Raw genomic sequence first — 15,577 nt, 5'->3', positions numbered from 1 at the left:
CTTCTGTTGATCCTTCCATGAGAAATTTGGATGATTTCTCCATGATGGATTATAGGTGTTTCCATGGGATTCTCCCATGTAATTCACCTCTTCCATTTCAGGATTCTCAGGGTCATAAGCTTCTCCTTCAGAGGAAGCTTCTTTAGTACTGTCGGATGCAGCTTGCATTCCAGTCAGATTCTGAAAAATCATATTGACTTGCTGAGTCAATATTTTATTCTGAGCCAATATGGCATTCAGAGTATCAATCTCAAGAACTCCTTTCTTATGAGTCATCCCATTTTTCACAGGATTTCTTTCAGAAGTATACATGAACTGGTTATTTGCAACCATTTCAATGAGTTCCTGGGCTTCTGCAGGTGTTTTCTTCAGATGAAGAGATCCACCAGCAGAGTGGTCCAATGACATCTTGGACAATTCAGACAGACCATCATAGAATATACCTAAGATGCTCCATTCTGAAAGCATGTCAGAAGGACACCTTCTGATCAATTGCTTGTATCTTTCCCAAGCTTCGTAGAGGGATTCACCTTCCTTCTGTCTGAAGGTTGGGACTTTTACTCTAAGCTTGCACATCTTTTGAGGTGGAAAGAATTTGGCTAAGAATGCATTGACTAACTTTTCCCAAGAGTTCAGGCTTTCTTTAGGTTGTGAGTCCAAACATATCCTAGCTCTGTCTCTAACAGCAAAGGGGAAAGCAGAAGTCTGTAGACCTCGGGATTAACCCCATTGGTCTTAACAGTGTCACAGATTTGCAAGAATTCAGCTAAGAACTGATGAAGATCTTCCAATGGAAGTCCATGAAACTTGCAATTCTGCATTAGAGAAACTAATTGAGGCTTAAGCTTAAAGTTGTTTGCTCTAATTGCAGGAATTGAGATGCTTCTTCATAGATGTTGGAAGTTGGTGCAGTAAAGTCACCAAGAATCTTCCTTGCATCTCTAGCATTGTTGTTGGGTTCGGCTGCCATGTCTGCTTCTTTTTCGAAATTTTCTGTAAGGTCCTCTCCGGAGTGTTGTGCTTTAGCTTCTCTTAGCTTCCTCTTCAGAGTCCTTTCAGGTTCAAGATCATCTTCAACAAGAATGTCCTTATCCTTGTTCCTGCTCATATGAAAAAGAAGAGAACAAAGAGAATAATGGAATCCTCTATGTCACAGTATAGAGATTCCTTTATGTGAGTATAAGAATAGAAGAATAGAAGAATGAGAAGAGAGAGGAGATGAGTAATTCGAGCAGAGAGAAGAGAGAGGGGTTCGAATTGTGAGTAGAAGAGAAGTGTTAGTAATTAAATAAAATCAATAGAAAGAGATAAGAAAGAGAGTATTCAAAAATTTTTTTAAGTAAAATAAAAGAAAAATATTTTTTTTTATTTTAATTATTTAGTTAGTGTTCGAAAATATTAAAAGAAATAAAATAAAATTAGAATTTAAAACAAATAGTTAATTAAAAAGAATTTTGAAGAAGCGGTTAGTGCTTTTCGAAAATTAGAAGTGGAAAAGTAGTTAGGTGGTTTTGAAAAAGATAAGAAATAGTAAACTTTTTTAAAATTAAAACAAACAAGTCAAGTAGTTAGTTGAAAAAGATTTGAAAATAAATTTTGAAAAGATACGAAGTTAGAAAAAGATTTTGAAATTAAAATTTTAAAAAGATATGATTGAAATTTATTTTGAAAAAGAATAGAAAAAGAAATTAAAAAGATTTGATTTTTAAAATTAAAGTTGATGACTTGACTAATAAGAAACTAAAAGATATGATTCTAGAACTTAAAGATTGAACCTATCTTAACAAGAAAGTAACAAACTTGAAATTTTTGAAACAAAACATTAATTATTAGTAAAGTTTTCGAAAATGTTAAAAGAAAAATGAAAAAGATTTTGAAACATTTTAAGAATGAAATTGGAAAATCATAAAAAAATGAAAAAGTATTGATTTTGAAAGAGATTTGAAAAGATAAAGTTTTTAAATTGAAATTTTAACTTGACTAACAAGAAACAACTAAATTTTAAAATTTTTTTACCAAGTCAACTCAAAATTTCGAAAATTATGAGAAGAATAAGGGAAAGATTTTTTTTTACTTTTAAATTTTTAATGAGGAGAGAGAAAAACAACAAAATGAAACAAAACATAAAAATTTAAGATCAAAACAAATAATGCATGTAAGAACACTTTGAATGTCAAGATGAACACCAAGAACACTTTGAAGATCATGATGAACATCAAGAACATATTTTTGAAAATTTTTAAGAAAAGAAAGATATGCAAGACACCAAACTTAAGAACTTTTGTAGTAGGGACACTAACAATTTGAAAATGAATATGAAAAACAAGAAAACACACAAAACAAGAAAAATTAAAGATCAAACAATGAAAATCATCAAGAACAACTTGAAGATCAAAGAAGAACACAATGCATGAATTTTCGAAAATCTAAGAAAAATTAAAAACATGCAGTTGACACCAAACTTAAAATTTGACACTAGACTCAAACAAGAAACACAAAATTTTTTTTTTTGGTTTTATGATTTTATTAATTTTTTTATATTATTTTTTTTCAAAATTATTTTGGAAAAAGAGAATAAATAAATTCAAAAAAATTTTAATAAGAATTCCAAGGTTTCTGTAATGTTAGTCTAAAGCTTCGGTCCAAAAGATTAGACATTGCCAAATGGCCAGGCAAGCTTTAGCATAGCATTACATACAACAATCCAATAAATAAGAATCCAAAGGCTCCTGCAATGATAAGTGGAAACCTCAGTCCAAAAGATTAGACATGGCTTAATAGCCAGCCAGGTTTCAACATATCATCATGAAGCTCTAAGGTGGAATTCATTCTTAAAAATTTTTATGAATTTTTTGAAAACTAAATTTTTTTTCGAAAATAAAAATAAAAAGCTTAAACATAAAATAAAATTACTCAATCTAAGCAACAAGATGAACCGTCAGTTGTTCAAACTCGAACAATCCCCGGCAACGGCGCCAAACACTTGGTGCACGGAATTGCAATCACACCTTTGCAACCCCGGTACAACTAACCAGCAACTACACTAGGTCATCCAAGTAATAAAACCTTACGCGAGTAAGGGTCGATCCCACGGAGATTGCCGGCTTGAAGCAAGCTATGGTCATCCTGTAAATCTTAGTCAGGCGGATTCAAATGGTTATGAGATTTTGATAATTAAAAGATAAATAAAACATAAAATAAAATAAAGATACTTATGTAATTCATTGGTGGAAATTTCAGATAAGCGTTTGGAGATGCTTTGTTGCTTCTGAACCTCTGCTTTCCTATTGTTTTCATCCAATCATGTGTGCTCCCTTCCATGGCAAGCTGTATGTTGGTGGATCACCGTTGTCAATCGCTACCATCCATCCTCTCAGTGAAAATGGTCCAAGTACGGTTTCTGTACGGCTAATCAACTGTCGGATCTCTCGTCTCGGATGAAAAATACCAGGCACAGCTACCGCACGGCTAATCTTTTGTCGGTTCTCACTTGTGTCGGAATAGGGTCTCTCTATCCTTTTGCACACTATCAGTGCGCCCAACATTCGTGAGTTTGAAGCTCGTCACAGTCATCCTGTCCCAGATTCTACTCAGAATACCACAGACAAGGTTTAGACTTTCCGGATCTCAGGAATGCTGCCAGTTGGTTCTAGTCTTTACCACGAAGGTTCTAATCTCACGGATTCGAATGCTCTGTTGTCAGGAGAGGCAAGTCAAATCCGTGGATTAGAGATCCAAGAGATTATACTCCAGCTGTCATCCATGGACTACGTTGAACATCATGTAGACCGCTTGTGGTTGTCAGGCATGCGGATCTTGGCTAAGCGAGTAACGAAGATAGTGGGTGATTGTCACGGGTCACCCCTTCATTATGACTTAACTAAATTAAGTACGAGAGTATATCTTGGAGAAGAATTAAGCGTGAATTGAAAGAGAAACAATAGTACTTGCATTAATTCATGAAGAACAGCAGAGCTCCGTACCTTAATCTTTGAGGTGTAGAAACTCCACCGTAGAAAATACATAAGAGAAAAAGTCTAGGCATGGCCGTGTGGCCAGCCTCCAAATGTGAAAAATGGGATAAGCTCCTCTAAAAGTCCAAAGATGATCCCTAAAACAATAGAAAAGACTAGTATTTATACTAAACTAGTTACTAAGGATTACAGAAATTAAGTAACTAAGTGCAGATAGTGCAGAAATCCACTTCCGGGGCCCACTTAGTGTGCGCTTGGACTGAGAATTGAGTTTTACACGTGCATAGGCCTTTTCTAGAGTTAAACGCCAGCTTGGATGCCAGTTTGGGCGTTTAACTCCAGTTCTGGTGCCAGTTCCGGCGTTTTACGCCAGAAAAGGGTCTCTAGCTGGCGTTGAACACCAGTTTGGGCCATCAAATCTCGGGCAAAGTATGGACTATTATATATTGCTAGAAAGCCCAAGATGTCTACTTTCCAATGCAATTGAGAGCTCGCAATTGGGCTTCTGTAGCTCCAAAAAATCCACTTTGATTTCAGGAGGGTCAGAATCCAACAGCATCTGCAGTCCTTTCTCAACCTTTGAATCAGACTTTTGCTCAGGTCCCTCAATTTCAGCCAGAAAATACCTAAAATTATAGAAAAACACACAAACTCATAGTATAGTCCAAAATGTGATTTTCGCATAAAAACTAATAAAAATATAATAAAAGGTAACTAAAACATACTAAAAACTACCTAAAAACAATGCCGAAAAGCGTATAAATTATCCGCTCATCAGTAAGCATTAGGAGTTGGAATGTACCCATAAGAAACCGGAGGAGGTTGTTGCCAAGACGGTTGTCTATATACTTGAGGCTCCTCCCACCTTTGATTTCCAAATCCTTAAGGCAAACCTCCATTGAAGCTTTCATTCCATTTCCACACAACATAGTTTGAACCAAACTCATAGCCAAAGGGATGAGAATTCATAATGAAAGGAAAAACAAAAACAAAAAGCACAAGAAACAAAGAGATAAAACATAACTACTAACTCAAACAAGAAAACCAACAAAAGAGCAAATTATTCATAATATCAACATATATACAATAACCAATAACAAGCACACATTGCAATTCCCCAGCAACGGTGCCAAAAACTTGATAGAAGGTTTTCGTCGGCTTAGAATTTCTTCTCGGTAAAAGAAATCGCTTCGTTGCAAGTATAGTTCCAAACCAACATACAACCCTCAATCAAAGTTTAATTTTTGGTTGTCACAAGTTCAACCCAATAAAAATAACCGAGAGTATTAGTCCCGGGTCATTCTCCCTTGGAATTATAATCAAGTGCTCAATTATTGGTTATGAGGTTCAAGGGGTTGGGTTGATAAAAAAGTAAGAAATTAAATGACAATAAAGTTAAATGACAAGAAAAAAATCAAACAACTAAAGATAACAATAACTAAAAACAGGCATTCATGGCAAGGATTGAGAATCTAGGTTTTCTATCCTAGTCAATAATCATAACATAATAATAAGCAAGAGCTAATCCTATTTCGTCATCTCCAACATCGGAAGAAGGTATAATGTTATCTTCACATTGAGAGAAAGTCAAATAAGACTAGTTAATCTCAATCCATAAGTCCTAATCAACTTACTAATTGAATTAGCAAGAGATTAAAGTCAATAGAAACAATATTAACTAACAACTCTAGATCACCAACACAAGTTGGGTATTAATGACTCAAGAGCATCTAATTTCTCTTTCCAAACCAAGAATGCTCAAAATTCTACTCTAAAATCCAACCAAATATTTTATCAAACACTTGGAAGGCACAAAAAGAAAGCATAATAAAATTGCAAGGAAAGATAAATTCTACAACTACCCAATGCAAGAAAATAACAATAACAACTAAATTAACCAATAAGAAACATAAAACATAAAATTGCATTAAAGGAAAATCAAGATCCAACAAGAGTTCATCGACATAAAAAGCAACCAAAATGAGAAATTAACAAGAAGAACTAAGAGAATCAAAGCAATTGAACAAGGAAAAGTAAAAGAAACTAGATGAAAACAAGAATTAAAACCTAAATTAAAGAGAGTTTAACCTAAATCTACCCTAATTCTAGAGAGAAGAGGGAGCTTCTCTCTCTAGAAAACTACCTAAAGCATGGTCCTAAACTACCCTAATTGCTCCCCCTCTCTCCTTCTTGATTTTTGCATCAACTAGCTTCATAAATGAGTTGGACTTGGGCCTGGATGGCTCAGAAATCGCCCCCAGCGTTTTCACTTTAGTGAGGTCACGTGACCAACGTCACGCGTGCGCGTCGCTGACAGATTTCCTCCTCATCCGTACGCGTGGATGACGCGTGCGCGTGGCCATGAATCCTCCAAATGCTCATTTCTTCATGAATTCTCCACTTTGCATGCTTTTCTCTTCACTTCTTCCATCCAATCCTTGCCTTATAAACCTGAAATCACTCAACAAACATATCAAGGCATCAAAAGAAATTAAAGTGAATTAAAATTAGCAATTTAAAGGTCTAAAAAGCATGTTTTCACTCTTAAGCACAAATTAGGGAGAATTACAAAGGCATGCTATTTCCTTGAATAAATGTGAGATAAGTTGATAAAATCCCCTAAATTAAGCACAAGATAAACCATAAAATTGGGGTTTATCATGCATCTTGTATTTGGTTTGCCTATCTGAATAACTATATCTATCTGCTATTTGATCTAATTGATCTACTGTACTCTCTATTTGTGTATTTATTGTATTGTCTTATATCTGTTAGCACAACTAAGAGATCCCTTATGCCGACGGTGGTGACGCTGAGGATTATTCTTGATGAGAGGTAATGATTTGAGAATTATGAAAAAGACTGAGAATGAGCTAATAATCTTGAAACTAAATTTTAATACTAAATTGTTAAATGAGTTGTGTATCTATGTTATTAAGAGACAATAACTTGTATAAGGGAAAAATTGAGATCTAAAGACCACTAATATAGTTGAGATTTAGTTTATTTTACCTTGAATTGGATTAGTAAGAACCCTAGGCTTGGACTTGTCTGATTGGAGATTAGGATTGCCTAGCGGGTTCATGTGGTTTTACATAGTCTCTATTTGGAATTGTTGCCCTGCTGAGAACCCTTTAAGAGATGATTTTCTCACCCGTTTTGGAAATTATTACATTTCAGATGCAGGTCCCGGCGCTTCTCAATCAATGGGAGGTTTATCTGGAAGGACAGCGAAGAAGACTTTTATTCTGTGTTCATTTTAGACTCTCTCCTTCTTTTGGAAATACTTATATTTTTCAGAGGCTTATGATGTATTTTGGAGAGATAAGTTATGTCTATCCAACTGTTTTACTGTTGTAACTCTAGCCGGCTTAATCTTCGCAGGCCAAGACTAGATGGTACTTATATATACTTATTTATGTCTTTCTATTCTTATTCTTTCTTCGAGCTTTTAATTATCTATGTTATCTGACGCGTTCATGTTTACTATTGAGTGTGAATGATTGGTGAATTGTCTTTCATTCGAGGTAATGAATGGTAGGGTGTTACAGCTACCTCTTTCTTGGTAGGGAATTGATGCACGGAAAACTTGTCTCATAACAAATTTCCTTCGGCAAGTGTACCGAATTTGTCATCAAGTAAAAACTCACAATAGAGTGAGGTCGAATCCCACAAGGATTGATTGATCAAGCAACTTTAATTAGAGGAATGTTCTAGTTGAGCAAATCAGAAATTGAGTTGAGAATTAAAGAAAGTTAAATGCGGGAAAGTAAATGGCAGAAAGTAAATTGCAGAATCTTAAATGGGAATGGGGGAATTGCTCATAAATGTAAATGACAGAAATTAAAGAGAATGGGTAAGATCAGAAATGGGGAGTTCATTGGGCTTAGGAGATGTTGCATTCTCCGGATCAATCTCATTTATATCTCTTCCTCAATCAATGCACTCATTGATCTCCTTGGCAATCTTAAGTGATTGAATTACAATTTCTTGTAATTCAATCTCTCAAATCTTGATCAATAGCCAATTCCTTGGTCAATTGCTCATGAGAAGAGATGAAGTATGGTTACTGATTATACCACATGCATTTCCCAAATCAAGCATTGAGAGGATTATAGTCACATATCCATCCAAACCCAATTTGGTCCAGCATGAGAAAGCATTTCTAGCTTGATCTCTTCATTCCTCTTCCAAGGTTCAGAAGAGATCCAAGTATGAATAGTTTCTTTTCCAAGATAACTACCCAATTGGATGAAGATCGAAAGCTTTCAAGTAAAATCAAGAGAAAAGATAGAAGAAGAATAATGAAAACTAGTATTGATCCATCAAATTACAACAGAGCTCTCTAACCCAATGAAAGGGGTTTAGTTGTTCATAGCTCTGGAAAGTGAAAACGAAGATGGAGAATACATGATGAAAACTAGAAGAGAAAAGAAAGTAAAATACAGGAAGTAGTTCTATGCTATTTTCCAACTCCCAGTAACTCTCTAAAATAATTCAAAGCTACTCCTATATATACTACTCTTCTCATCTTCTAGTTGGCTCTTCAAGTCTTGGGCCTTTGGATCTTGACTTTGAAGCAGTTCTCTTCTTCATTTGGGCTTGGCTGTACTTGCAGAGAGAAAGTGTAAAGTGGGCAGAGATTTTAGCTCAGGACGTTAGGGTTGTTAACGTTTAGTGAAAATATGAGTTCGAGAACGTTAGTGACAATCAACTTTCTCACTAACGTTCCTAAGTAAAAGCCACGTTAACCTCAACGTTAGTGGCACAAACGTTGCCACCAACGTTGCCTCTAGGTCCTTCGCACACGTTATTGGGACTTAACTTTCCCAATAACGTTGAAAAGCCCCCATTGCTCCTATGTTAGAGCCCACGTTAACTTAGTTAACGTGGCTCTTTAACGTGGGCTTGCCATCCTTCGAGAACGTTAGTGACATTCAACATTGTCACTAACGTTCCAATGTGCCCCCATGTCTCACGTTAGAATCCACGTTAACTAGGTTAACGTGGCTTATAACGTGGCCATGCTTAGCCATCCCCAACGTTAGTGACAATGTTGAGTGTCACTAACGTTGGCTCATCATTCCTCATCCACGTTAGCTTCCACGTTAACTAAGTTAACGTGGGAGTTAACGTGACTCATAGTGGCTTGCGTGGCTCCTTCCAACGTTAGTGACAATGTTGAGTGTCACTAACGTTGGCCATCACCTTCTTCTCTCACGTTAGCCTCCACGTTAACTAAGTTAACGTGGAAGTTAACGTGGCTCCTTGGGGTTGTGTGGTTGCTTCCAACGTTAGTGACAATGTTGGGTGTCACTAACGTTGTCGACCACTCTTGCCTCTTCATGTTAGCTTCCACGTTAACCAAGTTAACGTGAGAGTTAACGTGGCATTGTGCACTTAGGCTAACGTTAGTAACAATGTTAAATGTCACTAAAGTTTGCTTCCTTTCCCCCTTTTAACATTAGAGGCCACGTTAACTAAGTTAACGTGGACTCTAACGTGGCCACTTGTGAGCATTGGCCAACGTTAGTGATAATGTTAAGTGTCACTAACGTTGGCTCAAATTCCCTTCTTCACATTAGAGTTCACGTTAACTTAGTTAACGTGACTCTTAATGTGGGTAATGATGGCTTTGAGAGCGTCATTGGCAGTCACTTTTCTCATTAACATTGCAAGTTACCTCCCATTCCTTGCTTCCTTTGGTCCTGAAATCAGGCAATAGAGTGCATCAAAGTTCTAGTCCAAGTCATGGGTAATGCAGAATACAATTTGTCACTAAACTCATGCAAAATTCTCATGAAATCATGTAAAATGCACAATGTATGCTTGAATCAAGGTGTAAGTGAATATCTACCCAAAACTAGCTTATTTCCTAAGAAAATGCATGAAACTATCCTAAAAACAGTAAAGAAAAGGTCAGTGAAACTGGCCAAAATGCCCTGGCATCACAACACCAAACTTAAAGCTTGCTTGTCCCTAAGCAAGTACTGGAACAAGAGAATGATGAATGGGATACCAAGAGAAATGAGTCATTCTTGTGGAAGTCATGTCCCTGGTTTTATGGTGGTTTCATGCATAGCAACTTAGGTTCATTCCTGGCTTTCAGACCTTTATCATATCCTAGAATACTCACTATGATTGCATCCCATGAAACTTTTATTTATTGATCCTTTTGTTGTTATTTCAGGGCTTATTTGTGTTCTTAGGCTAAGTGTTCTGTAAGGGGGCAACTCTTTAAAATAAGCTTTCAGCCAACACTCCCGAACCAGTTGGTTCAAGGTGCTAGGTGTTGAAGTACCCCCCAAGGACTTACTTGCTCAAGTCTCTCCCCCATACATGCACACCACAGGCATATTGTTTATTCTTTTTCTTTTCTTGAGGCCTTGGTGTCCAGCACCTCTTTGGGTTACTAAATGTTTTGTGGTGAAGATTACTCTTGATAGTGGACTTTCAGCTGATAATCCCAAGTTAGTTAACCCAAGTTACTAAGTGATAAAGCACCCCTAAGAGCTTATTCATCCAAGTAGATCCCTCACACAGGAACACCACAGACACATGCTTCAAGATTTAAAACCATTGGTGCCTAGCCTTATTGCTTAGTCTTTTTCTTTTATTCCTCAACTTTGATTGTTCTTTCCCTTTTTCTTATTAGGATCTTCTTATTTAGCTAGTCTCATGGGGTGAGTCTCAAGCATAGTATTCATGACAGATAGTTGTCCTCCCACCTTGTGGTTGAACCAACTTAGCTAACTTATGATCACACCAAAAACTCATGAATGCACTTCCATATTATGAACTCCACTCTGGTCTTTTTAAAACACACTCATTCTCTTTTTCATTTGATTTAAAGGGACATACATACAATTAAGTAAGGAGATGGTGTAGTAACATAAAGACTAGCACACAAAGACCTTCTTCAATACCAAAAACTTAAAAGACAGATTTGAAAAAGGTTCCAACTATGAGTATCTATTAATCAAAAGTGCATTTGGACTTCCAATTTTCAACAATTCTTAGTATAATGGAATTAAGTGACAATACAACCTTCGAGTGATGATTTCTAGTTGCTCTCTTTCTTTGTTATCATCCTAATCCTTGCTACATCACTTCCTTGGGTGAAGATGCACTATTTCTTCATAAGATTCCTGTAAAGTTATTGGAAGTTGCTTGTTCCCAAAGCACTTGAGACATAATTGGCTTGTATGTGTGCTTGTGGCTGTTGAACTTACTTTGGTATGCGAACACCAAACTTAGTTCCTTGCCCAGTACAAAACATTGCATATATGCAGAGAACCTCATATCTTGTTGTTAATATGACAATTATTACTAAAGTCTAACTACATTTAAGTGGTTTCCCTTGATTTGTTGGAGCTAGCAATGTGTTTTGGGAGTGGGGTGTAATTCTAATGCCTTTGGTGGAACACCAAACTTAGAGTCACACTTTCACCCTTGACTTGTTTTGGTGTGGAACACCAAACTTAGCTCCTCACAATACAAGAGGAAACAACTTGTGATCCTTATTGAAATATGGATGAAAAGGAAACTACCTGAGGTTGGGTTGCCTCCCAACAGAGCGCTCTTTTATCGTCGCTAGCTCGACGGTTCCTCCTTTACTTGAGGTGGTAATTTACTCTGGGATTTTCCCCCATGTTGCCCAGATAATGCTTGTGTCTTTGTCCATTCACTGTAAAAGTCCTTTCAGAGCCTTCATCCATGATTTCGATATGTCCATAAGGCGAAAATTTTGTGACAAGAAAGGGTCCGGACCACCTTGATTTGAGTTTTCCTGGAAATAGTCTCAATTTGGAATTGTAAAGGAGTACTCGTTGCCCCTTTTCGAAACTCCTAGCTGCAACATGCAGGTCATGTCTTCTCTTTGCCTTCTCTTTATACATCTTGGTGTTTTCATAGGCTTGTGACCTAAATTCCTCCATTTCTTGCAGCTGCAAGATCCTCTTTGCACCAGCAGTAATGCTGTCAAAGTTTAGTATCTTGATAGCCCAGAGAGCCCTGTGTTCCAGCTCCAGTGGTAAGTGACAAGCTTTCCCTTAAACCAGTTGATAAGGGGACATCCCAAGTGGTGTTTTGAATGCTGTTCTGTATGCCCAAAGAGCATCATCCAGCTTCTTCGACCAATCTTTTCTTGATGCACCCACAGTCTTTTCCAGAATCCTCTTTAGCTCTCTGTTGGATATCTCAGTTTGTCCACTTGTTTGGGGATGATATGGTGTAGCTACCTTATGTTTTACCCCATATCGTAGGAGAAGAGCTTCTAGTGGTTTGTTACAAAAATGGCTCCCTCCATCACTGATGAGTGCTCGTGGGACTCCAAACCGGCTAAAGATATTCTTCCTGAGGAAGTTCATGACAACCTTGTTATCATTTGTTGGGGTTGCAATAGCCTCTACCCACTTGGAGACGTAATCTACTGCCACCAAAATGTAATTGTTTGCATATGAGGTTGGGAATGGTCCCATGAAATCAATTCCCCACACATCAAACAGTTCCAGTTCCAAGATGAAATTCTGTGGCATCTCATTTCTTTTGGGTAAGTTTCCAGATCTTTGGCATTCATTGCAGCTCCTTACTAGTTCTTTTGCATCTTTGAAAAGGGTGGGCCAAAAGAATCCGCTTTGTAACACTTTTGCTGCAGTTCTGTCTCCTCCAAAGTGTCCTCCATAACATGAGCCATGGCAGTTCCACAGGACCTCTCGTCCTTCTTCTTCTGAAACACATCTTCTAAGGATCCCATCTGAACACTTCTTGAAGAGATATGGCTCATCCCAGACAAAGTATTTTGCATCATTCATGAGCTTCTTTTTTTATGTTTATTTATCTCTGGAGGTAATGCTCCAGATGCCTTGAAGTTGGCAATGTCTGCGAACCATGGTGCTTTGTGAATTGTCATCAACTGCTCATCCGGGAAGAGCTCGTTCACACTTGTATCATGTGCTCCACCTTTATCATGAGGGATCCTGGATAGGTGATCTGCTACCTTGTTTTCCACTCCCTTCTTGTCTCTAATTTCAATATTGAATTCCTGCAACAATAAGATCCATCTTATTAGTCTTGGTTTTGATTCTTGATTGGCAAACAAATATTTAAGTGCTGTGTGATCTGTAAAAACAATTACTTTAGCACCAATGAGGTATGATCTAAACTTGTCAAATGCAAAAACTATTGCTAGTAACTCCTTTTCAGTAGTGGTATAATTTCTTTGAGTATCATTAAGAACTTTGCTAGCATAGTATATCACATGGACTAAGTTGTCTTTCCTATATCCTAACACTGCCCCAACTGCAAAATCAGATGCATCACACATCAATTCAAACGGTAATTTCCAATCAGGTGGGGAAATGATAGGAGCAGAGGACAACCTCATTTTCAAATTTTCAAAGGCTAACATGCATGTTTCATCAAAGATGAATAGTGTATCAGATATAAGGAGATTGCTTAAGGGCTTGGCTATCTTTGAAAAATATTTAATAAATCTTCTGTAAAAACCAACATGCCCCAAAAAACTCCTAATTGCCCTGACATCACTGGGTGGAGGCAGTTTTTCAATGAGTTCTACTTTAGCTCTGTCAACCTCAATGCCTTGGTTAGAAACCTTGTGACCCAGGACTATTCCTCCTGTCACCATAAAGTGGCATTTCTCCCAATTCAAGACCAAATTGGTCTCTTGGCATCTTTTCAATACCAAGGCGAGGTGATGTAGACAACTAGGGAAGGAATCTCCGAATACCAAGAAATCATCCATAAAAACTTCAATGAATTTTTCTATCATATCTGAAAAGATAGAAAGCATGCAGCGTTGGAAAGTTGCAGGTGCATTACATAACCCAAATGGCATGCGCCTGTAGGCAAACACTCCATATGGGCAAGTGAATGAGGTTTTCTCTTGATCTCTGGGATCAACCACTATTTGGTTATATCCTGAATAACCGTCGAAAAAACAATAATATGCGTGCCCTACAAGTCTTTCCAATATCTGATCCATGAATGGAAGGGGGAAATGATTTTTTCGTGTAGCCTCATTGAGCTTCCTGTAGTCTATGCACATCCGCCATCCTGTGACTGTCCTTGTAGGAATTAATTCGTTTTTCTCATTGGGAACCACGGTGATTCCTCCCTTTTTTGGGACAACATGCACGGGGCTAACCCATGGGCTGTCTGAGATTGGGTAAATCACCCCTCCCTGCCATAACTTCATAACTTCTTTCTGTACTACTTCCTTCATGATAGGGTTCAACCTCCTTTGGGATTGAATGGATGGTTTGGCATCATCTTCCAGCAGTATCTTGTGCATGCATATGGCTGAACTTATCCCCTTTAGGTCAGCAAGAGTCCAACCAATGGCGTCTTTGTGTTGTCGCAGTACTTTGAGCAATTCTTCTTCTTGATCTTGGCTGAGGCATGAACTTATGATCACTGCGTAACTTTCATGTTCTCCTAAGTATGCATATTTGAGAGTGGGTGGTAGTGCTTTAAGCTCAAGTTTGGGTGCTTCTAACTTTTCGTTTTCTTCCTTTGTTGTACCTTGTATATGAATCTCTGCTGTTGCAACCTCTTCACTTGATTTAGATTCCTCATCTACCAATCTCTCAGGTTCTTCAGGTTCTTCTTCTTCAAAATTCTCTTGCACTTCCTCCTCAAGTACATCTAACCTCATGCATTCCCCCAATTGTTCTGGTGGGTAACTCATGGCCTTGAACACATTGAATGTCATCTTTTCATTGTGTAGTCTTAAGGTAAGATCACCTTTTTGGACATCAATGACAGCTCCAGCAGTAGCCAAGAACGGTCTTCCCAGGATGATGGAAGCCTTGGCTTCCTCCTGCATGTCCAGCACTACAAAGTCTACTGGGAAGATAAAATCTCCCACTTTCACCAGCAAATCTTCTACGACGCCATGCGGGAACTTAAACGACCTGTCTGCCAATTGTAGGGCCATTTTTGTTGGTTTAGCCTCCTCTATCTTCATCTTCCTCATCATAGCTACTGACATCAAGTTGATGCTGGCTCCTAAGTCACAAAGGGCTTTCTCCACTGTGATTTCCCCTATAATGCAAGGGATCTGAAAACTCCCAGGATTCTTCAATTTCTGGGGCAGTTTGTGCTGAATGATAGCACTACACTCTTCTGTTAGTATCACAGTCTCGTTGTTCTTCCAACTTCTTTTCTTAGTCATGAGCTCCTTCAAGAACTTGGCGTAGAGTGGCATTTGTTCTATTACTTCTGCAAAGGGTATGTTGATTTGCAGCTTCTTGAAGATTTCCAAAAATCTCGAAAACTGATTGTCATCTCCCTTCTTCTTTAGTTGCTGAGGGTATGGGACTCTTGGGATGTCTGATTTAAGCACTCCTTCCCCTTTTTGTGAACTCAAAGTCGGAACTTGAGCTTCGTCCTGCTCTTCTTGTGGTTTCTGGGGGGTTTCCTTCAGTTCTTTCCCACTCCGAAGGGTGATAGCCTGACACTCCTCCCTTTTGGTTGAGTTAGTCTTACTGCGAAGGTTGTGGCTGGGAATTTGCTTGAATAAACAGCCAATTTGTGTCTCAAGCTTCTTGATGGCAGCATCCTGATTTTGCATATTTGACTGC

The 15,577-nt window shown here is 37.9% G+C and overlaps 1 non-coding gene across 1 annotated transcript; it reads left to right on the top strand.

Moving 5' to 3' along the window:
• Nucleotides 1–462: 462 nt before the first annotated feature.
• Nucleotides 463–570, top strand: LOC148577864 (small nucleolar RNA R71). The gene has a single exon (XR_015903398.1). It is a non-coding gene; the product is annotated as a small nucleolar RNA R71 (small nucleolar RNA).
• Nucleotides 571–15,577: the final 15,007 nt, after the last annotated feature.

The sequence above is a fragment of the Arachis ipaensis genome, chromosome B1, assembly GCF_059453495.1.
Source record: "Arachis ipaensis isolate K30076 ecotype BB chromosome B1, ASM5945349v1, whole genome shotgun sequence".
Classification (NCBI taxonomy): domain Eukaryota; kingdom Viridiplantae; phylum Streptophyta; class Magnoliopsida; order Fabales; family Fabaceae; genus Arachis; species Arachis ipaensis.
The sequence above is the reverse complement of the archived record's forward strand: the minus strand, read 5'-3'. Positions and strand labels throughout refer to the sequence as shown.